This window comes from Palaemon carinicauda, unplaced genomic scaffold, assembly GCF_036898095.1.
Source record: "Palaemon carinicauda isolate YSFRI2023 unplaced genomic scaffold, ASM3689809v2 scaffold711, whole genome shotgun sequence".
Taxonomy (NCBI): domain Eukaryota; kingdom Metazoa; phylum Arthropoda; class Malacostraca; order Decapoda; family Palaemonidae; genus Palaemon; species Palaemon carinicauda.
The window spans coordinates 51,884-74,637 of NW_027171996.1; the positions used below are offsets into that span (position 1 = coordinate 51,884).

Here is a 22,754-nt window from a genome sequence, read left to right on the forward strand (position 1 = left end):
ATTTCTCATGTTGATTTACGTATTTGTGGATATCTTGCACATCGAAGTTGGAAGGAGGTTATGTTTTACCCCCTGTTTGTGTTTTGTTTGTGTGTGAACACCTTCCTGGGCACAAATTTAGTCGTAGTGTATAGTTTTGAACGACCTTTAGAAAGTTTATTCGCTTAATTTTTCTGTGTGAGATTTTACTAATATAAACTTTTAATTATATTAAAATAGAGAAATATTCTAGCACTAGAAATAGTCAATTCTTTTTGTATTTAATATATAAGAAGTGGAAAATTCAATTTAAATGGACAAATACTGTATTTTCTACGACTTTCCCCTTTATTTGGTCATATACGTAGAGTAAAAGACTGTCATTATTATTATTATTATTATTATTATTATTATTATTATTATTATTATTATTATTATTATTATTATTTCTTGCTAAGCTACAACCCTAGTTATAAAAGCAGGATGCTATAAGCCCAGGGGCTCCAAAAGGGAAAATAGCTCAGTGAGGAAAGGATATAAGGGAACAAGAAAAGTAATTAACAATTAAAAATGAAATATCTTAATAACAGTAACAGTATTAGAATAAATATTTCCTATATAAACTATAAAAACTTTAACAAAACAAGAAGAGAAATAAGATAGAACAGTGTGCCCGAGTGTACCCTCAAGCAAGAGAACTCTAACCCAAGACAGTGCAAGGCCATGGTAGAGAGGCCTTGGCACTACCCAGGACTAGAGAACAATGGTTTGATTTTGGAGTGTTACTAATTGAAGTCGTATAATCATGAAACTATAATCACCAACAGTGGTTGCCATAAGTGTTCATTTAAAAGCCTAAAGCTTTGCTTCATCTTAATCCCTTTGTTTCTTATGTCATTCACCCCTTATAGGCCTATAGGGAGACCATCTCTCACTACGACCCAAAGGAACAATGTCGTATTGTAGTCTGTCTTTAGCAGCTGTTGATTCAATTGGGAATTTAATGGTTTATAGACAAGGGACATTGACATTGCCCTAGCAAGCAGGACAATGCCCTAGAGACTGACCATGTATACATATGATCAGCACCCAAGCCCCCTCTTCACCCAATCTAGGACCAGGCAATGACTGAGTTATCAGCATGTAGATCTATATATATATATATATATATATATATATATATATATATATATATATATATATATATATATATATATATATATATATATACACACACACTTGCTCTTTTTATAGAAGGGGGACTTTTTGTGTTAGGTTAGATGAAAATAAAGATAATTATCAGTGTCGTATTTGATCCTAATTGTGATATTTCGCCTTTTCCAGATGCTCTACATATTATGTAGCCTACTACTTCGATTCAGACTCAACACTGAATGGGCATACAGGCCCCAACACCGGGATATGTAGCCCCAAATCATGAATCAAAGCATCCAATAAATTAAGGTAAGAGTAGGGATTAGTAGGAGAGAGAGAGAGAGAGAGAGAGAGAGAGAGAGAGAGAGAGAGAGAGAGAGAGAGAGAGAGAGAGAGAGAGAGAGAGAGAGAATGCACTGTACTTTTTACCAATGCTAACAAGATACACGAACTAGAATCCATGAGCTCTATTTCAAGCAGAATTTTAAAAATTTTACCTTTTCGTATTTCACCATCTGTTCTTGGACACTTTCTAACATTTGAAAAAAAAAAATGGTTGAGATCAATTTAATATCGATTATTTACAAAGTTAAAAACTGTTTTGCTGAACTTTTTCTTCCTCTGATATTAAAGTAAATTTATTTATAAGGGTTTTCAAAAGGATAATGGTTCCTCATCCCGACCCAGAGCACTACCATAAACCCTAACTGTGTTTGTAACTTGTTAGGCTGAGAAAAAGAAATTTGCAGGCCAGCTCTTCTAGGGAAAAATTCGTTTTAGCTTCCCAGGGGAAATTTTATTATTCTGTTTTACTGGAATTGACGTTTTCCAGTTTTACCAGGTGTATTGAAATGTCCTTTGTCATGTAGGCAATTATCTTCGATTTTGGTTATTGTTATTTTTTTTTGGAAATTTCTAGTTAGTTTACGTATGGTATAATTTTCATATCAAAAAATTCGATGTTGGCTTAGTGTAGACTAACAAGGGCTTATATAAGATACTAGGTCGATTACATTTGCATTTTATTTAATAATGAAATCCATTTACCTATTTACTCTGTCGTTGTAACAGCTTGATTTTATTTTTCAGACAAACCATGGTACTGAAGCAGTTTTGTCGTAGCAGTTGTTAAGAAGAGACTCCTAAAAACGTAAGTATTTACCTTGGATACGATATCTTTTTTTATGTCAAGTTTCGAATCCTGAGTCATTGATAGCAAATGTTTAAATAACTTGACGAGCGAGGTGTTTAGGAAACTTGATTGTCGTTTAAAAAATGTTGGGTATAATTTCTTATATTTTTGTTTTGTGGGTATTGTAGGGGCATTTGAAGGCAGCTATGGACTAACCCCCCCCCCCTCTCTCTCTCTCTCTCTCTCTCTCTCTCTCTTTTTTTTAATATGTTCACGTTAATATCTCCTAGTGCAGTGAGTTTGGCACTATTTCAACTGTTCAAAATGTATTTTCTGGATGTTTTGGTCAGAAAACTTTATCCGATATTGAGTTTTTTCTGTTTTTAAGATTTTAATGTTGTAAGCAGCAGAGGTTTAATAGGTAATATTTAAATGTGAATCATTATAGGTTTTTCATTTCTAAAATTTTTATCAAGATTTAATATATTTTTTATCTCATAAATTTATTACGGCATAATCCATAGGAATTAAGCCGATTCATTGGGCCTGTAAATGTATTTTTCGCTTTTGTTTTTGGCACGTTGAAATGGACATGTTACAACGAACTGATTGAAAAATCGCTTGAAAATATGAAAAACAATTTCTATTCCTCCTATGTGTTCCTAGAATATTCTATTTTTCCTTGTTTCCTTTCCTCACTGGGCTATTTTTCCGTGTAAGAGCCCCTGAGCTTATAGCATCCTGCTTTCCCAACTACGGTTTTAGCCTAGCAAGTAATGATGATAATAATAATCGTAATAGAAAATACATATTTCAAATAAATAAACAAAACTTCAATGGAAAGAAATCTAAGTATATGATAACGCAACCTTTAATAGCCGAAACGTAGCATTAATTCTATTCTCTCCTATTTATTTTTTTTTTTTATCTGTTTGGTTTCTTTCTGTTATTCTTGTTTAAGTGTTTTGCCTGTTTATATTAATCCTGAAAAGTTTACTTGGTCGATAAGTTTCCCCTATTTTTATTAATACTTCATGACTTAAGATTTCTTTTGTAGTTTCTCATAGTTCAAGTTCACTTCTCCCTATTTTTGGCATTGTTGGGTAACATTAAGGATACTGAAATCTTTGTATTGAGGTCTGCTATATATAGTTTTTGTGTGGTCTAGTTTTTGTGAGATTCTAGGAAATTTTTTTTTCAATTGGATCCTGATGAAAATTCCGAAGGTGTTTAACAGCAATTAGTTGGGAATACGAAGCTGTTTTAACTAGTTTATTAATTTGATTCTTAATAATGTAATACTTGATTTGTATACGTTATAATGCACAGGAAGGAAAATAGACATTTTGTTTATATTATCCATTATATGCAGGACGACTTTTTTTTGTATTGTATTTATGGTAATTCCTAATAGAAAAATACAATGGACACGAGTAAAATTCTTGAAAAGTACTGGCAGACTTCACACTAGTGTTCTCTTAACTACCTGTTTCCTCAGGGACTTACAATCCCTGACTGACTGACTTACTACCTTACAACCTTTCAACCTTACTACCTTTCAACCTTACTACCTTTCAACCTTACTACCTTTCAACCTTACAACCTTACTACCTTACAACCTTACTACCTTACAACCTTACTACCTTACTACCTTACTACCTTTCAACCTTACAACCTTACAACCTTACAACCTTTCAACCTTACTACCTTTCGACCTTACTACCTTTCAACCTTACTACCTTACAACCTTACTACCTTTCAACCTTACTACCTTACTACCTTACAACCTTACAACCTTACTACCTTACAACCTTACTACCTTTCAACCTTACTACCTTTCAACCTTACTACCTTTCAACCTTTCAACCTTACTACCTTACAACCTTACAACCTTACAACCTTACAACCTTACTACCTTTCAACCTTACTACCTTACTACCTTACTACCTTACTACCTTTCAACCTTTCAACCTTACTACCTTTCAACCTTACTACCTTACTACCTTACTACCTTTCTACCTTACTACCTTACTACCTTACAACCTTACTACCTTACTACCTTACTACCTTACAACCTTTCAACCTTACTACCTTTCAACCTTTCAACCTTACTGCCTTTCAACCTTACTGCCTTTCAACCTTACAAACTTACTACCTTACTACCTTACAACCTTACTACCTTTCAACCTTACAACCTTACTACCTTCTGACTAAATCTCCTCCCCCCACCCCCCCCCCTACCCCTTTCAGTTTGTCCAAAAACTAGTCCACTCTGGAATTCCTGCCGGTTCCCTGACACCAAAATCTAATTAGTTATAGAAATCAAAGCGTTTGGGTACACAGACCAATACATTTTTCTGAAAGAAATACCAGTGTACATGTATATTATTTTACTTTACAATATTACAAATATGTTTAGGTACATTTAATTCTGTTATAATCAAAATTGTCTCGATTTTAGGAATTTTCTCCATTTTACCACAGCCATTTTATTTTTAATCCTATTTAGTGTTGAGGTTTACTTTTCAAGTTTTATGGTTATTTAAAGTTTTGTAGTTATACACTTTTCTACTTTGAAAAGTTTGTAGTTACACATTTGTCACATACTTTTCTACTTTGAAAATTTGCAGTTACTTTTCTACTTTGGAAATTTGCAGTTACTTTTCTATTTTGAAAATTTGCAGTTACTTTTCTATTTTGAACATTTGCAGTTACTTTTCTATTTTGAACATTTGCAGTTACTTTTCTATTTTGAACATTTGCAGTTACTTTTCTACTTTGAAAATTTGCAATTACTTTTCAACTTTGGAAATTTGCAGTTACTTTTCTACTTTGAAAATTTGCAGTTACTTTTCTACTTTGAAAATTTGCAGTTACTTTTCTATTTTGAACATTTGCAGTTACTTTTCTACTTTGAAAATTTGCAATTACTTTTCAACTTTGGAAATTTGCAGTTACTTTTCTACTTTGAAAATTTGCAGTTACTTTTCTATTTTGAAAATTTGCAGTTACTTTTCTATTTTGAAAATTTGCAGTTACTTTTCTACTTTGTGAAAATTTGCAGTTACTTTTCTACTTTAAAAATTTGCAGTTACTTTTCTACTTTGTGAAAATTTGCAGTTACTTTTCTACTTTAAAAATTTGCAGTTACTTTTCTACTTTGTGAAAATTTGCAGTTACTTTTCTACTTTGTGAAAATTTGCAGTTACTTTTCTACTTTGAAAATTTGCAGTTACTTTTCTACTTTGAAAATTTGCAGTTACTTTTCTACTTTGAAAATTTGCAGTTACTTTTCTACTTTGGAAATTTGCAGTTACTTTTCTATTTTGAACATTTGCAGTTACTTTTCTATTTTGAACATTTGCAGTTACTTTTCTATTTTGAACATTTGCAGTTACTTTTCTACTTTGTGAAAATTTGCAGTTACTTTTCTACTTTGAAAATTTGCAGTTACTTTTCTACTATTGACATTTTTGGTAACATATTTTGGTCCCCATTTCTTAATACCACCAGTTTCATTTGTATTTTTCTAACACAATGGAAAAATTTATGAGTTAAATAAAACCAAATGTTTAAAAAACCATATAAAGTTTTCTCTAGTCAGTTTTCAGTTATAATATATTGATAAAGTTCGTTGTGTTATAAGGAAATCTAAAATTTCAATAATAGTTTTAGACCAGCTTTGATTACACAGCCAGTAAGGTTACAAAACAAAATAAACCATTTCAATTAATATATTTATCGATTTCTTTGCAGTTTTAAATGTAAATAGAAATAAATATCCCTTCATACAGATTTTGGTTACAATGTGAATAAAGCAAAAACGTAAAATAAGCTCATACAACTCAAATGAATATTAATCTACTGTCAGTTCACAATCGAGTATTTTTAACAGTCAAATCTAGATGTATTTAGGTATAACAACAGAATACAATTATCATAAAATGATCACAAATTAACACCCAAAACACTCCATAAGGTTACTGGCAAGTTCCACACAGCATTCCTCTTCTGCTTGTCTCTCTCTTGTCCCCTTCTAGCTCGAACTGACCTCTTCCCTCGAATTACCTTCTGGCGAAACAGAAAACTAGACCAAACCAGGATTTCTGCTGGCTATCTGTTAGATGTAATTAGCATTTTATAATAGTCTATTATTTTATGTATTCACAGCAAAATACTAGATGGCTATGACTCCAGTTTATGCATATATTTTACTAAACGAAATGTTATGTATGTTTAGACTTTGATACTGAAAATAGAAGGCCTTTCAAGCATTTAATGTAGATCTCTCTCTCTCTCTCTCTCTCTCTCTCTCTCTCTCTCTCTCTCTCTCTCAGGGATTCCTGTCTTTACAGTAGTGGTTTGTGCCTTATCATTTATCATCTCGATTTTGTGTGGTGATATTTATCAAGCTGGCCACTTGTTATTGATAATTTTAGCCACGCTTACGATACTCCTGGATTGTTTCAATGTGAACTCTTGTAATTATCATAGGATTACTGTTAGCTCAAAGTGAATACCTTCACTACCTGGCATTCAAAGCCTTTTGGTATTAGCGCCTTATACAACGCACAGATTTCCTAAGCAAGGTTAATCGTGTGAACTATATTCTTTGACTTGCCTCTCTAGATGAACCTGTGTGTCTCAATTCTTACGTTCTGTCTATAAAATTCCACAGTCTTCGATTCCGGTACCTTAAAAAAAACAATTTCAATGCTGGTATACTTTTGGATGGTAATTATATGCGAATTTTGTTCCTCTATTGTTGTTGGGTTTCGAAATAATTGTTTATTCATTATTTCTTTTTATTAGAATCATATAGGCGATGGGCATTTTGAATTAATAATCTGTCAGTCAATCAGGATTGGCAAGGCTAATTAATTCTGTTCATTTTGAGGGCAGGGTAATTTGATATTGATTTTGAGGGCAGGGTAATAAGATATTGATTTTGAGGGCAGGGTCATTAATATGATTTTGAGGGCAGGGTCATTAATATGATTTTGACAGTAGGGTCATTATAGGTTATGATTTTGTATGGGGGTAGGAACGTACTGTCTCTTCAAACTGCTTAGCTCCTTGTAGTATGTCTGAAAAGTTGCCTTTCGAGTTTTTGAAATTACGAATATAAAAAAAAACTTTATTGGTAATGTTTGACAGTAGTTTGGAAGGGGAATCTCTCTCTCTCTCTCTCTCTCTCCTCTCTCTCTCTCTCTCTCTCTCTCCAATTCAAATAGGTTTTTTTACTTACTTTCTGTCCCTCATATTAAAAATAGGGTTTCTTTATTCTCTCAAGCGTTTTTTCTCAAGAAGCAATTTGAAAACTTGACAATTTCACTCAAAAAGCAGTATGTTTATTGCCATATTTGTTTGTATTTGTCTCTCTCCAGGTCCAATATTTTGTTCCCCCTCTCTATTCATGTCCAACTAGAAGTTCCCCCCCTCTATATCCAGTATTTTGTCCCCCCTCTCTATTCATGTCTAATTATAAGTTTCCCTCCGTGTTCATGTCCAAGTTTTTCTCCCCCCCTTTCTATTCATGTCCAGTTTTTTTGTTCCCCTTTTCTTCATGTCTATATTTAGTTCCCCTTGAATATTCATGTTCTCCCAGAATGTAAATGTCCAATTTTTGTTCCCCATGTATATTCATGTCTAATATTTGTTCTCCCAGAATGTTCATGTCCAATTTTTGTTCCCCATGTACAGTATATTCATACCTAATGTTCTATTCCCTCTCACTAATCATGTCCAATATTTTGTTCCCTTTCTATTCATGTCCAACTTGTGTTCCCCCCTCTCTATTCATATCCATATTTTTGTGCCTTCTCTATTCATGTCAAATGTCTTTTATTTCACCTCTATATTCATGGCCACATTTTGTTCTCTCCTCTCTACGCTCTTCTAAGTCCCTTATCTAAATTTATTTTCTTAATGCCAGTATTTTTTTTTTCTTTCATTTAAGTCAAAATTTATATGTTGATCTTCCATTCATTCTCATTCTTCTTATGTTTTATTGTTGGTTTTATATGTGGTAATTTGTCCCTTATTCAATTTCAATTTTTTCTTTCATAATTGTTTTATATCTAGTTTAAGGAAATAATTGTTTGACTCGAAGCTCTCAGAATTTTCCTTACTTATCATGGTTTATTTTAGGGAAATAATTGACTAAAGCTCTGAGAATTTTCCTTACTGACCAGGGTTTATTTTAGGGAAATAATTGACTCAAAGCTCTGAGAATTTTCCTTACTGACCAGGGTTTATTTTAGGGAAATAATTGACTAAAAGATCTGAGAATTTTCCTTACTGACCAGGGTTTATTTTAGGGCAATAATTGACTAAAAGCTCTGAGAATTTTCCTTAGTGATCAGGGTTTATTTTAGGGAAATAATTGAACCGTAACTCTCAGAATTAACCTAACGATTTGTCTGAGAGTTAGCGTTAAAATTTTTGCTTAGTTTTATTTCGTATACAAAATATATAAGTAAATAATTATAGCCACGAAAAGGAAAATGAAGACTTGATTGGTTAGTATTAAAGTCCAAATGAGTGACATGGACGGACTTGAGTCCGTCGATATCACCAATTTGGACTTGGGTGTAAAACTCCTATCAAAGTCTTTCATTTCTCATTTCGTGTCTATGGTCATGACGTGTCAGCTTTCGTGAATTCAACGGAGAAAGAAGGGATATTTTGTTTAGTCTCTAGTAAAATTGCATCGGTCAGGAATTGTTTCATGTAAAAACACCTGTTACGCATTTTCATAAGATACGTGCACTACTAATTCAGATTTTATTATTCACAGGAATGAGCTTCGATAGCAGTGTGCGCCAGTCCTGTGAGCCAGTGAAGAGGAGTGCCATTAAGAAGAGAGCCATTAAGAAGAGAGCCATCAAGAGAAGTGCCATTAAGAAGAGAGCCATTAAGAAGAGAGCCATTAAGAGGAGAGCCATTAAGAGGAGAGCCATTAAGAAGAGAGCCATTAAGAAGAGAGCCATTAAGAAGAGAGCCATTAAGAAGAGAGCCATTAAGAAGAGAGCCATCAAGAGAAGTGCCATTAAGAAGAGAGCCATTAAGAAGAGAGCCATTAAGAGGAGAGCCATTAAGAAGAGAGCCATTAAGAAGAGAGCCATTAAGAAGAGAGCCATTAAGAAGAGAGCCATTAAGAGGAGAGCCATTAAGAAGAGAGCCATTAAGAAGAGAGCCATTAAGAAGAGAGCCAACAAGAGAGGTGCCATTAAGAAGAGCCATCAAGAGAAGTGCCATTAAGAAGAGAGCCATTAAGAAGAGCCATCAAGAGAAGTGCCATCAAGAAGAGAGCCATTAAGAGAAGTGTCCTTAAGAAGAGAGCCATCAAGAAATTGCCATTAAGAAGAGAGCCATCAAGAGGAGCCCCCCCCCCCTATATAATACTACCGTCAGCCGGTAATCCAGGGCTTATATAACGCAGTTTCTGGACACTCTTCGTAAACGTTTTGATTATATAAAGAAATCATTAAATTTTTTTTTTTTTTTTTTTTTTTTTTTTTTTTTGCTGCTTGGGCGGTTTCCTGGCAGTGAAATTTTTCATTATTATAATGGCCCGTCAACTTTGTGTATTTCATGTTCAAGTCTTAAAGCTTTTAAGTCTCAAATTGTTTGCCTGTAAATTTGTATTTCCGTGTTGCCTTCATTTATAACTTTATTTGGCCTTAAGATTTTTGCCCTTAATTTTTTTGCCCTTAATTTTTTTGCCCGTTAACTTTGTATGCCCTTAATTTTTTTGCCCGTTAACTTTGTATTTCCATATCTAGTTAACTTTGTATTTCCCATATCTATAAAGTCTTGCTTGTATTCATAATTTTTGGCCCTAAATCTTTTTTTGGCTTTATTCATAATTTTGGATATTTGTTGTCTTCAGAATTTATTTTTTTGGCTTTATTCATAATTTTGGATATTTGTTGTCTTCAGAATTTATTTTTTTGGCTTTATTCATAATTTTGGATATTTGTTGTCTTCAGAATTTATTTTTTTGGCTTTATTCATAATTTTGGATATTTGTTGTCTTCAGAATTTATTTTTGCCTGACAGAAAAAATCTGTATTTCTATAAATTCTATGTTCTTCCATGTTCAAGTATTTTTTCAAAGTGAAAAATAAAAGAAAAATGTAAAAATAAATGTTTCATTTCAAAGCACAAATCACCAAAAAACAGGAGTTGTAATCAAAGAAAGTATTGAATCACAGGTTTATTTTATTTAAAGGTTTACTCACAAATACAGCATAGAATGGTGTTTAAGAGTTCAAATGAGTAGTCAATTTTGGCCTCTTGAGTTGCCTTTGGCTATTTTGTTTTTGAATTTTTAAAGATAGGTTTGCAGACCTTTTAGTACCAGGGAAGAATAGCCGACCAGGGTCCCCCCTCACTAGTGGTGGTATGGGGCTGGTTCCAAACTCCTCCAGTACCAGCCGGAGGAGAGGCGGTGTTACCCTTCCAGGTATACCTCAATCTGCAGCTGGGAGCACCAGGATTCCAACCATTTCTGTAAAGTTATACATATACTTGAAACATAGAAAATAGGAATCACCTATATACGGATTAGCCAAATAGACTGGAAACTTATGCGTATGCATAGAATATGGACAAAACATGCAAATTTGCCAAGTGGCCTGGAAAAGTTATACATGTACTGTATACTTGAAAACGTGTATGACATTCATATTTTAGCCAAAGAAAACTGGAAAAGTATTAATGCATATACTTGAAGCATATAAAATGAGATTCATAATTATTATAGCCAATTGAAAGTGATAAATTACTTATTGCTAAACAAGTTCTGATATGGACATGAAATTTTAGAGCAATCGAATTATGTATAGGATATATTCTAGGAAGGATGATGTAATTGTTTGGCAAGGTCAAAAATAAATTGTGCAATATAGGACTAAAATATCCAGATATGACAATTCATAAATAAAAATTATTATTAATAATTGCTAAGCTACAACCCTAGTTGGAAAAGCACAATGCTATAAGCCCAGTGATGAAAGGTAACAGGGAAAAATTAAATCTTTAAGAAGAATAACAATATTAAAATAAATTGAGATTGTTGAGATTAAAACTTATACTTATTGGAGAAAGAAAGATAATTATTTATGCTTTAAATAACGATGAATAATGTATAGAAAAAAGTTTATGGTGTGACTGAACGACGATGTGCAAAATATGGTTCTGGAAATAGTAACAATTTTACTGCATTTGGAATGGAATATAAATTGCCAATTGAAAATTCTATATCATTGTCAACAATAGTCTATAATGGAAAAAGTAAGGTCTTTTATAGTATCACAAGTGAGATACAGTATATGTATTTAAGTGGTTTAGTGTACTATACAGACTGGGGAAATACAGTAAAGCGTTAATATTATATTTAGTAATCTAATTTTAAAAGACAAACGAATATATTTGGGTCCCTATACCCTAAAAACAATGTAAGGAAAGCAGTCTTTATCTTTAACTACTAGAACCCTACTCTGAGATGACACAGAGGAACAGACCCCTTTTATTATTATTATCATCATTACTTGCTAAGCTACAACCCTAGCAGGATGCTATAAGCCCAAGGGCTCCAGCACAGAAAATAGCCCAGTGACGAAAGGAATCAAGAAAAAATAAAATATCTTAAGAATAATAACATCAAAATAAATATCTCCTATATAAACTATCAAAACTTTAACAAAACAAAAGGAAGAGAAATAAGAGAATAGTGTGCCAGAGTGTACTTATATTTATGGTGAAGTCGGTGACAAATGTTTCAGAAGGACTTAAGAATATTATTAGTTGTATCTAGAACTGTGTCAATTTTTATTTACTACAAAAATGGACGAAGTAATGTTGAAGTTGCCTGAAATGCAGAAATGGTGCCTGGAAATGAAACGAAGGAAGAACACTAATTGGATGATGCTGTGAATAGAGAAGAATGGAGGGAAGGTGAATTAGAGTTTTAATATATTTGTAGGCGATCGACCTCTGCAAACAGGTGATTGAAAAGGGAAAGGTTGAATGGTGGTCATGTGAGAAACTTCGAGTCTGAAGGAACGTATGTTTTAAGAGTATCTTTGGTCAGAACGGTTAAGTTCCTTGCAAGAAAGTGATTTAAAGAAGAGAACTAAATGAAGTCAGTTGCTTGATTGAAGAGAACAGGCAGAGATAGAACTCCCTCTGTGATTAAATACTTGATGAATGCAGTATGTAAAGGTGATAAGGATCAATCACTGGTGAGAGATGAATGCAGACATAGGGAAAATTGCAGAAGAATGTGAAGAATAAGTGTGTTATGATTCATGTGGAAGAATGGAATGACAGAAAAGTAAATAAAATAAGGAGTCAGATTCACCTGAGAGAGAGAGAGAGAGAGAGAGAGAGAGAGAGAGAGAGAGAGAGAGAGAGAGAGAGAGAGAGAGAGAGAGAGAGAGAGAGAGAGAGAGAGAGCAATTAAAGAACTATTCAGTATGAAATGTTATTAAACTAGGGAGTTATTAAACTTGGAAGTGTATGAAAACATATTTTAAAGGAAATTCAAGTAGAGTTTAGAATGGAAAATGAAGCAAGACTGAAGGGAATGTCTGGCTTAGCATTACATAGGAGTTATTTATATACTTTGTCGTACTGTCTGTATTAAGTTCATTTGTGCAATGTTAATGAGTGAAAGTAGATAGTGCATTGAAAACTCGGTACTGTAATATATAATGCTTATTTGACTCTAGTCCTTGTAGCTCTAAGGAAATGTAAAGGAAATTTGTTTATAATAAACTAAAAGGAAAAGTACATAAATAACACTAACAGAGCATACAACATAAGGGAAAGGACAACGTGCCAAGGCAACAGATAGATAGGCATTGAGAAGCTAGACTTTAACAAGCTTGCTTCAGTATATCGCTAGATATAGAAAGAATTATTTAGGGGAAAATGTTGTAGTCTATTAGTGATAGGCTCTGGGTCACGTGCTGTTAAGGGAGGTCACAAAAGTTGATATTTGAAACTATTGATTGATTGATTATAGGTTTTCTGGCATCCTGAGATGACAGTACTATATTATTATCATTATTATTATTATTATTATTATTACTACTTGCTAAGCTACAACCATAGTTGGAAAAGCAGGATGCTATAAGCCCGAGGGCCCCAACAGGGAAAATAGCCCAGGGAGGAAAGGAAACAAGGAAAAATCAAATATTTTAAAAACAGTAACAACAGTAAAATAGATATTTCCTATATAAACTATAACAATTTAACAAAACAGTGGAAGAGAAATTAGATAGAATTGTGTGTCCGATTGTACCCTCAAGCAAGAGAACTCTAACCCAAGACCATGGAAGACCATAGTACAGAGGCTATGGTCCTACCCAAGACTAGAGAACAATGGTTTGATTTGAGTGTGTCCTTTTTCTAGAAGAGCTACTTACCATAGCTAAAAGGCTTAAAAGGTTTAAATAAAATGAAAGCAGACATCAAGACTATTTCAGATGAATTTGATCAAAAGACCATGTATAGGAGAACCAATAATTCATGTGAAAGGATGGAGAGACAGAAATAAGTGTCAACCATTTAGTATTTGGAAGTTCTTGTGTGAGACCAAGAATCTTCTATGAGATTAAAGGAAACAGTGAATGAGAAAGTGTAAAATATGATTGTGGAAATATAAGGAAATGGAAAAAATGTTACTGAATTTGGAGTGCAATTTAGAAAAAGAGAAAAGTGTCAAGTAACATTATAGATGAATGTCAAGTTGATTCTAAAATGAAAGGAGACAATGTAAGGTCTTGTATAATATCACATGAGAGAGATACAGTATTTGTTAATTATGTGGTTTAGTGTACGATAGAGACCGAGGTAACACTGAAATTTAGTAGAGAGGTAGCATTAGTAATACGTCAATTTGCAAGAGCATAAAAAATATTTGTGTATGAGTTATATACCGTTTAATTAACAACGCTGGATAGAGTATAGAGTGCTTGATAAAGGTCCCTATATTTTGAAAGTAATGCAAAAAAAGGAAGCCCTGATAATGAGTTAAGATACTTATTAAATTAGCATGTCCAGCAATTAGATGGACAGACTCCCTTATACATATTTAGAGTGAAGACAATGGTAGGTGTTTCGAAAGTATGAGAAAAATACTAGAAGTTTATCAAGAACTGGGTTAATTACCTTTTATCTCAAAAGAGTTCTCTTGCTTGAGGGTACACTCTGACACACTATTTAACTTCTTTTCCTCTTGTTTTGTTATTTTTTTATAGTTTATGTAGAAAATATTTATTTTAATGTTGTTACTGTTCTTGAAAGATTTTATTGTCCCTTGTTTCCTTTCCTCACTGAGCTATTTTCTCTTTTGGGCCCACAAGGGTTTATAGCATCCTGCTTTTCCAACTAGGGTTGTAGCTTAGCAATTAATAATAATAATAATAATAATAATAATAATAATAATAATAATAATAATAATAATAATAATAATAATAATAATAATAATAATAATAATAATATTGAGATGGGCTGTAAGTGTGAGATACTACACATGAAGAAAACGGTGATGTGAAGTACGTCTGGATGATAAAAAATGGATTTATTCCTATAAGCATTGCAAGAAAGAGATGGCAGAATTACTGCACTTGTAACAAATAGATTGTAAAATAGTTTCTTGATAGGTAGCCTACTGGTGCAGAGATTTCCTGGGGCTACGATAGCTAGAGAATGTGTCAAGTGGTCAAAGAACTGGACAGACATATTTCACTTTAGGGAGAAAGGAAGTGGACATTGAACATAATGTGAATACACGTGAATAAATGAGAGTAAGTGTTTCAATGTCTAATGTTTGAAGTAGGAAAGAAAGTTCAGAAAATAATTTACAAGGACTGGTTGAGTGTTGGTAAAGAAAAAATAAAGTCTGAAACACCATATATTGGGTCAAGTAACTCTTACTTGAGGATACACTCGGGCACTATATTCTATCAAAATTCTCTTTCTCTTGTTTTGTTTTGTTAAAAGTTTTATAATTTATACTAGAAATATTTATTTTATTGTTGTTACTGTTCTTAAAGTATTTTATTTTTCCCTGTTTCCTCTCCTCACTGGGCTATTTTCCCTGTTAGGGCCCCTGGGCTTATCACATCCTGCTTTTCCAACCCTCTATTTTTACTACTCCCCTAACTGGCCCCAACACTTTGCATCCTTCATTCACTCTCTGACGTACATCTGCTTCCACTCCACCATTTGCTGCAACAACAGACAACAAGTACTTAAACTGATCCACCTCCTCAAGTAACTCTCCATTCAACATGACATTCAACCTCGCACCACCTTCCCTTCTCGTACATCTTATAACCTCACTCTTACCCACATTAACTCTCAATTTCCTTCTCTCACACACCCTTCCAAATTCGGTCACTAATCGGCCAAGCTTCTCTTCCTCGTCTGCAACCAGTACAGTATCATTCGCAAACCACAACTGATTTACCTCCCATTCCTGGTCATTCTCGTCTTCCAGTTTCAATTCTCGCCCAAGCACTCGAGCATTCACCTCTCTCACCACTCCATCAACATACAAGTTAAACAACCACGGCGACATCACACATCCCTTTCTCAGCCCCTCTCTTACCGGAAACCAATCACTCACTTCATTTCCTATCCTAACACATGCTTTACTACCTTTGTAGAAACTTTTCACTGCTTGCAACAACCTTCCACTAACTCCATATAACCTCATCACATTCCACATTGCTTCCCTATCAACTCTATCATACGCTTTCTCCAGATCCATAAACGCAACATACACCTTACCTTTTGCTAAATATTTCTCGCATATCTGCCCAACTGTAAAAATCAGATTCATACAACCCCTACCTCTTTTAAAACCACCCTGTACTTCTAAGATTGAATTCTCTGTTTTACCCTTAATCCTATTAATCAGTACTCTACCATACGCTTTTCCCACCACACTCAACAAACTAATAACCTTTGAATTACAACACTCATGCACATCTCCCTTACCCTTATATAGTGGTACAATACACGCACAAACCCAATCTACTGGTACCATTGACAATACAAAACACACAAACAATCTCACCAACCATTCAAGTACAGTCACACCCCCTTCCTTCAACATCTCAGCTCTCACACCATCCATACCAGACGCTTTTCCTACTCTCGTTTCATCTAGTGCTCTCCTCACTTCCTCTCTTGTAATCTCTCTCTCTCATTCTCATCTCCCATCACTGGCACCTCAACACCTGCAACAGCAATAATATCTGCCTCTCTATTATCCTCAACATTCAGTAAATTTTCAAAATATTCCGCCCACCCTTTCCTTGCCTCCTCTCCTTTTAACAACCTTCCATTTCCATCTTTCACTGTCTCTTCAATTCTTGAACCAGCCTTCCTTACACCCTTCACTTCTTTCTAAAACTACTTCTTATTCTCTTCATAGGAATGACTCAATCCCTGACCCCACCTCAGGTCAGCTGCCCTCTTTGCCTCACGTACCTTGCGCTTTACTTCCACCTTTTTCTCTCTATATTTTTCATACTTCTCTATACTATTACTCTGCAGCCATTCTTCAAAAGCCCTCTTTTTCTCTTCCACTTTTACCTTCACTCCTTCATTCTACCATTCACTGCCCTTCCTCATGCTGCCTCCAACAAACTTTTTCCTACACATCACTTGCAATTCCAACAAACTTCTTGCCATACACATCACTTGCAATTCCAACAAAATTTTCTTTTACTAACTTCCACTCCTCCTCTAAATAATAATAATAATAATAATAATAATAATAATAATAATAATAATAATAATAATAATAATAATAATAATAATAATAATAATGTAGAAATGAGAAGGGACAAAGGACTAAGGCAAGCAGGTGGTGAGAATTAGGAACGCAGGTCACCAGAAAGATTCTATTTGGATATCGTTACTTTAATCTCATAAGATTTAAAAAATGAAACTATTTGAGAAAAATGCCGATGTCTACCAATTATCAGCCCTGTGTCATTTGCTGTTGAGGGAGGTAAGGACATGTAATTGTAGAGAGAAAATATCCAAATAGCTTACGTATATAGAGATGACAGCCAGAGTATTACTGTAGAATAGTTGTCCCATAAAATGAATACTTTTGAAGGAGTAAAGTTATTGCTAGGATGCTCAATTGATTATAGTTGAAATAAAATGAAAGTAGATATTAAGACTATTATGGATAAATGTGATTAAAAAAAGTGTTTTTATTGGAGAACGAATAATTCATGCAAAAGAATGGACAAACAAGAAAAATGTCAACCAGTTAGTATTTGTAAGTTTCTATTTTGGGACCAAGAATTTTCTGTGAGATTCAATAAAAGAATGAAGGAAAATGTGTAGAAACATGAATGTGGAAATAGAAGAATTACTGCCAGTTCTTTGTTCAGAATTCATCTGTAACGTTTAGAACGCTTCCATAAGACTTAAATAACTGCCAGATCTTTGGTCAAACAGCTTCTATAATGTTTAAAAAGTTTCCTGGATGAAATGTAACTGAATTTAGAATGCAATATAAAAAGAAAATTAGAAATGAAAAATTCCAGATGAAAATCATACAAAATAGTCTAAAATGGGAAACAAAATGAGACAAAGTAAGGTCTTGTTTGATATCACATGGGAGAAACATTACCCTGTTTATGTGGTCCAGTGTGAAATACAGACAGAGGTAATAGATTCATTTGCAAGGGCATAAAATATGTTCGTGTTTGAGTTATACACAGTTTGATTAACAACGTTGGATAGTGTATATAGTGCTTGATCAGGATCCCTGTATCTTAAAGGTAATGCAACAAAGACAGTCATGATAATGAGCTAAATACTGGAATGATACCTCGAGAAGAAACTTATTAAAGTAGTAAGGCAAGCAATTAGATGGCTAGAGTCCTTTGTATATTATTACTATTATCATTACTTGCTGAGCTACAACCCTAGTTGGTTGGGAAAACAGGATGCTCTAAGCCCAGGGGCTCCAACCAGGAAAATAACCGAGTGAGGAAAAGAAACAATGAAAAAATATTCTAAGAACAGTAAAACCACAAAATAAGTATTATATAAAATAAAAAACTTTTAACAAAACAGGAGGATGAGAAATTAGATAGAATAGTGTGCCCGAGTGTACCCTCAAGACAGTGGTAGGTGTTTGAGAAGACACGCAATACCACTATTTGTAGGAATTAGATGGACAGACTACTTAACATGTATCTAGGGTGAAGACAGTGGTAGGTGTTTGAGAAGTATATGAGAAAAATCTTAGATGCCTTTCAAGGATAAACCCTATATCATTTACTGTATTCCAATAATGGACGGAGAGGCATAGAAATGTTGAAGTGGAGGAGAAAAATATAGAGATGAATGTGCTAAACATAAGCAAAACAGATCCTATGATGACTGGAAAGGAAGGATATCAAATAGAAGATAGGAGAGCTGCTTAAAGGATGCTGTGAGTAATGGGTAGAAAACGAATTCAGGAGATGCTAAGGATTATAAAATGAGTAAAAGCAAATGATGCAGTCCTTTTAAATGTTAATTATTTTTGTTGTAATTGTGAAAAAACAAGAGAGACTACTAAATGTTTAAATGATCTTTGAGATAAGGCAATACGGGTGTTCTCAATATATCAACCTTAATCTGGGACACCAGGACGTGAACAGGAAAACCTTTCAGAAAGGTTACCAGGATCAGTAATGGGTAAAACGAATGAACTTGATTAGAAGACGAGATAAAGAAGCCTACAACTAAATAAAATTTCCTCTTGTTAGGGGTAGAAGAGACTCTTTAGCTATGGCAAGCAGCTCTTCTATGAGGACACTCCAAAATCAAACCATTATTCTCTAGTATAGGGTAGTGCCATAGCCTCTGTCCCATGGTCTTCCACTGTCTTGGGTCAAAGTTCTCTTGCTTGAGGGTAAAAAGGGTACACTCGAGCACACTATGCTATCTTATTTTTCTTCCTCCTTTTTGTTAAACTTTTTATAGTTTATATAGGAGATATTTATTTTAATGTTGTTACTCCTAAAATATTTTATTTTTCCTTGTTTCCCTTCCTCACTGGGCTATTTTTCCTGTTGGGCCCCCCTGTGCTTATAGTATCCTGCTTTTCCAACTAGGGTTGTGGCTTAGCAAGTAGTAATAATAATAATAATAATAATAATAATAATAATAATAATAATAATAATAATAATAATAATAATAATAATAATAATAATAATGTAATAGGAGATAAATGAAAACCCAAAAGAATGGAGACGTTCAACAGATTGGACTCATAGCAATAAGAACAGTCAGCATTAAGATGAGGATTACCTGGCTATATCAGTTGGTCCTGAGAGCTGATTATTTGATAATGATGGATAGAAAAGTTGGTAGACACTTTAGATCTGTGTTTATGCCAAAAGGGCAGATTTATTTTAAGGATTTCGATGGAAGGGGTACAGTTATTGTTTGAGAGTGGGCTGAATAGACAAAAGAGATTTCACGAGTGACTAGTTTGCTGTTGCTATTACAGAAGTGCAATTGAATCGAGGAAATTAGTATTGCAATAGATAGATAGATAGATGTAGATATATGCTGCAGTATATAAACTTATCAAGAGATTGTTGTTGGCTGTGTAAGAATATAGTTCAGTTGTGCGTGAATTATCGATTGTTAAACCCTGCTGCGTATCATTGTTAACAGTCTGCAAGAAAGTGAGCAAGTTGTGCATGTTTGGTCCTTGAATTGTGTTCATTATAATAGGGTTGTTGATAGGAACTTATGATAGTAGAGCAAGATGGCTGTATAGGAGAATGTAAGGAAGAGAATGAGTAAAAAAAATGGATTTTATTCCTACAATCATTGAAAGGAAATGGTAGAATGACTGCACTAGTTCAAATATATTGTGAAATGTTACTTTGATAGATTCGGTTGCAAAGATTTCCTCGAACTATGTCTGATAGATATATTGGTAGAATGGTCTATTCAGAGAAAATGTTGAAGTGTAATAATGCCCTGAAATGAATAGGGACATATTTCAGTTTAATAAGTATACTTAGAGAAAACTTCAAGTATACTAATGCTTAGAACTGGACAGGCAAATATTTCTGCTTAGGAATAAGGGATGTTGGCAGTAAACCTAAGAATAGGGAAGTATAGAGAAAATGGAATAGGAGTTTAAGTTGTGATATATACTGTGGGTGTTCTGAAAAAAAAAATGACGAAAATGTAATTATGTTCAAATGAGTTGTTATTGCCAGGAATATAGACTTGAAAATAGATTTATAAAAGTAGCTAGTTGTGTAAAACAAGAGAATATTATTATTATTATTATTATTATTATTATTATTATTATTATTATTATTATTATTATTATTATTATTATTAGCCAATCTACAGCCCTAGTTGGAAAAGTATGATGATATAAGCCCAAGGGCTCCAACAGGGAAAAATAGCCCAGTGAGGAAAGGAAATAAACGATGAGAAAAAATCAACAAGACATTATTAAAACAGTAACAAAATCAAAACAGATATGACAAATATAAACTATTAAAAGACTTATGCCACCATTGAAAGAAAATTATATAAGAATAAGCAGAAACAGAAATGGATATTGAATAGTTGATGGATAATCAATGTACATGTATAGAGCAATACTAGTGGTGACTGAATAGAAAGCTAAAAGGATAACTATGGCAGTGGCTGTCTAGGTAATGCTAAGGTGTGAAGAGTCAGCTTAAGACGATGTACAAATATTAATAGATGGTATCACCTTGGTATCACTAATCAAAGTAAGGGACTTCAAACCAAAAACCTATTGAAAGGAGCCATTTGGGGAAGATGTAAGTGGATGACCCGGTGAGGGTAGAAGGTCAGGTTTTGGATATTTAGATAAAGAATGCGAACTTATAAAAACATGGAACCTAAAACCATACACATATACCTAGGGAGCACAGATCCCATGTAGTGTTGTTAAAGTTTGGTGCCATTCTTCAAAAACTAGGATCCCTATAAAATGCCTTTTGCTTAGCCAGGTTTACAGGAATTTAGAAGGACTTGTATGCAGAGGTAGTTTCAAGGTGACCCTTGAGCTAATTTTTTGTCAGTTTTAATCATCATCATTATCATATATTCCTATTGATGACACCAAGAGCAGAAAAGCCATTAACCAAGTGGAGAGCTGTAAATAGTAGATTGTTACTAGAAAAGTTCAAATCAAAGCAGTGCAATATGAGTATTACAGTTTGCTATAACCCAACGAATGATTTCCTGAAGAAAGGAAAAGATGAATACTATGAAGGACTGCAGAGTTTAATAGATGAGATCCAAGAGATATGAAAATTGTGATTGGCGACTTCAATGCTAAAGTTGGAAGGAATAATCAAGGGATAGAGAATGTGATGGGTGTCGAGGGTCTTGGCGAATGAAAATGAAGCACATTTCATAAGTTTCTGTTCAGCAAACAATCTTGTTAGTTTTTATGGTACAAAAATTAGGTGGTCATTGTCTTCCATGAAATTACAATGTGTATTCATGACATTTGAAGCTGTTATGGTAATACTAAAAATGAAATCTGGAAGAATATACTTCACGGTACTTGCAATATACCACATTAACAGGTGGATATAATTCAGTTTCACAAATTTATTAGTTTAATATTATGTGTTTTATTTTATCATACTGAATATTTCCTAGTGCATCATACTTGAAAGTATATTTTCAGAGCATTTGATATACAAGACTTTATTGTACTGTTGATAACATGACAATAAAAAGGAAATGTCACCATACTGTGTCATATGACAATAGAGGGATGCTTCCAGCATTGATTTTCAGAGAGATTCACCACACAAAAAATAGTGATATAATTGCTAGGAAGGCATATCATTGCAAATTTGATATTTTATATATGACTTCATTATCCTAACATAATAATGAAAATAAAATATTACACAGTGTGTCATATGGAAATAGATTTGAGTTTTATGGAAATCTTAATATTTAGCTTTATCGATATAATTAGTAAGAACTGATAAATCTTATTTCCTTGCATTTTCCTTATGGATTTTTGAGATATAAAAAATGTCAGTGCTTATTAATATTTGTCAGTATCAACGATCAAGTAGATTACCCTTGAGCAAGATGGTGCTTCTCCTTGATTGTGATAGCCAAGAAAGAAACATTATTCTTGCTGCAGATAATTTTCAACACATCGATTTTTGCACATTCCCTTTACTCGGAGTTACATTTTTCTCGTGTAAACTGGAGTCAGCATTTTTTTTTTTTTTTTTTTTGCGGAGATTAGCCATTTGATGTTGTCAATAACCTTTGTGGTAGTCAAGTAAGAGAACTTTATCATGGTCGTTGGAATAGCAAAACTTTTAATATATTTTAGAAGAACATCCTCTGCTGGTGGAAGACTGAGCAACAGTCCTGATTTACACCTGCAACTACATCAAAGATTATTCAG

At 33.6% G+C, this 22,754-nt stretch overlaps 1 long non-coding RNA gene across 1 annotated transcript; it reads left to right on the forward strand.

Annotated features, from left to right (window-relative positions):
- The first annotated feature begins 1,320 nt into the window (after window positions 1-1,320).
- Window positions 1,321-9,202, forward strand: LOC137637405 (uncharacterized). The gene is made up of 3 exons (XR_011043617.1): window positions 1,321-1,443; window positions 2,224-2,284; window positions 9,066-9,202. It is a non-coding gene; the product is annotated as an uncharacterized lncRNA (long non-coding RNA).
- The last annotated feature ends 13,552 nt before the right edge of the window (window positions 9,203-22,754 follow it).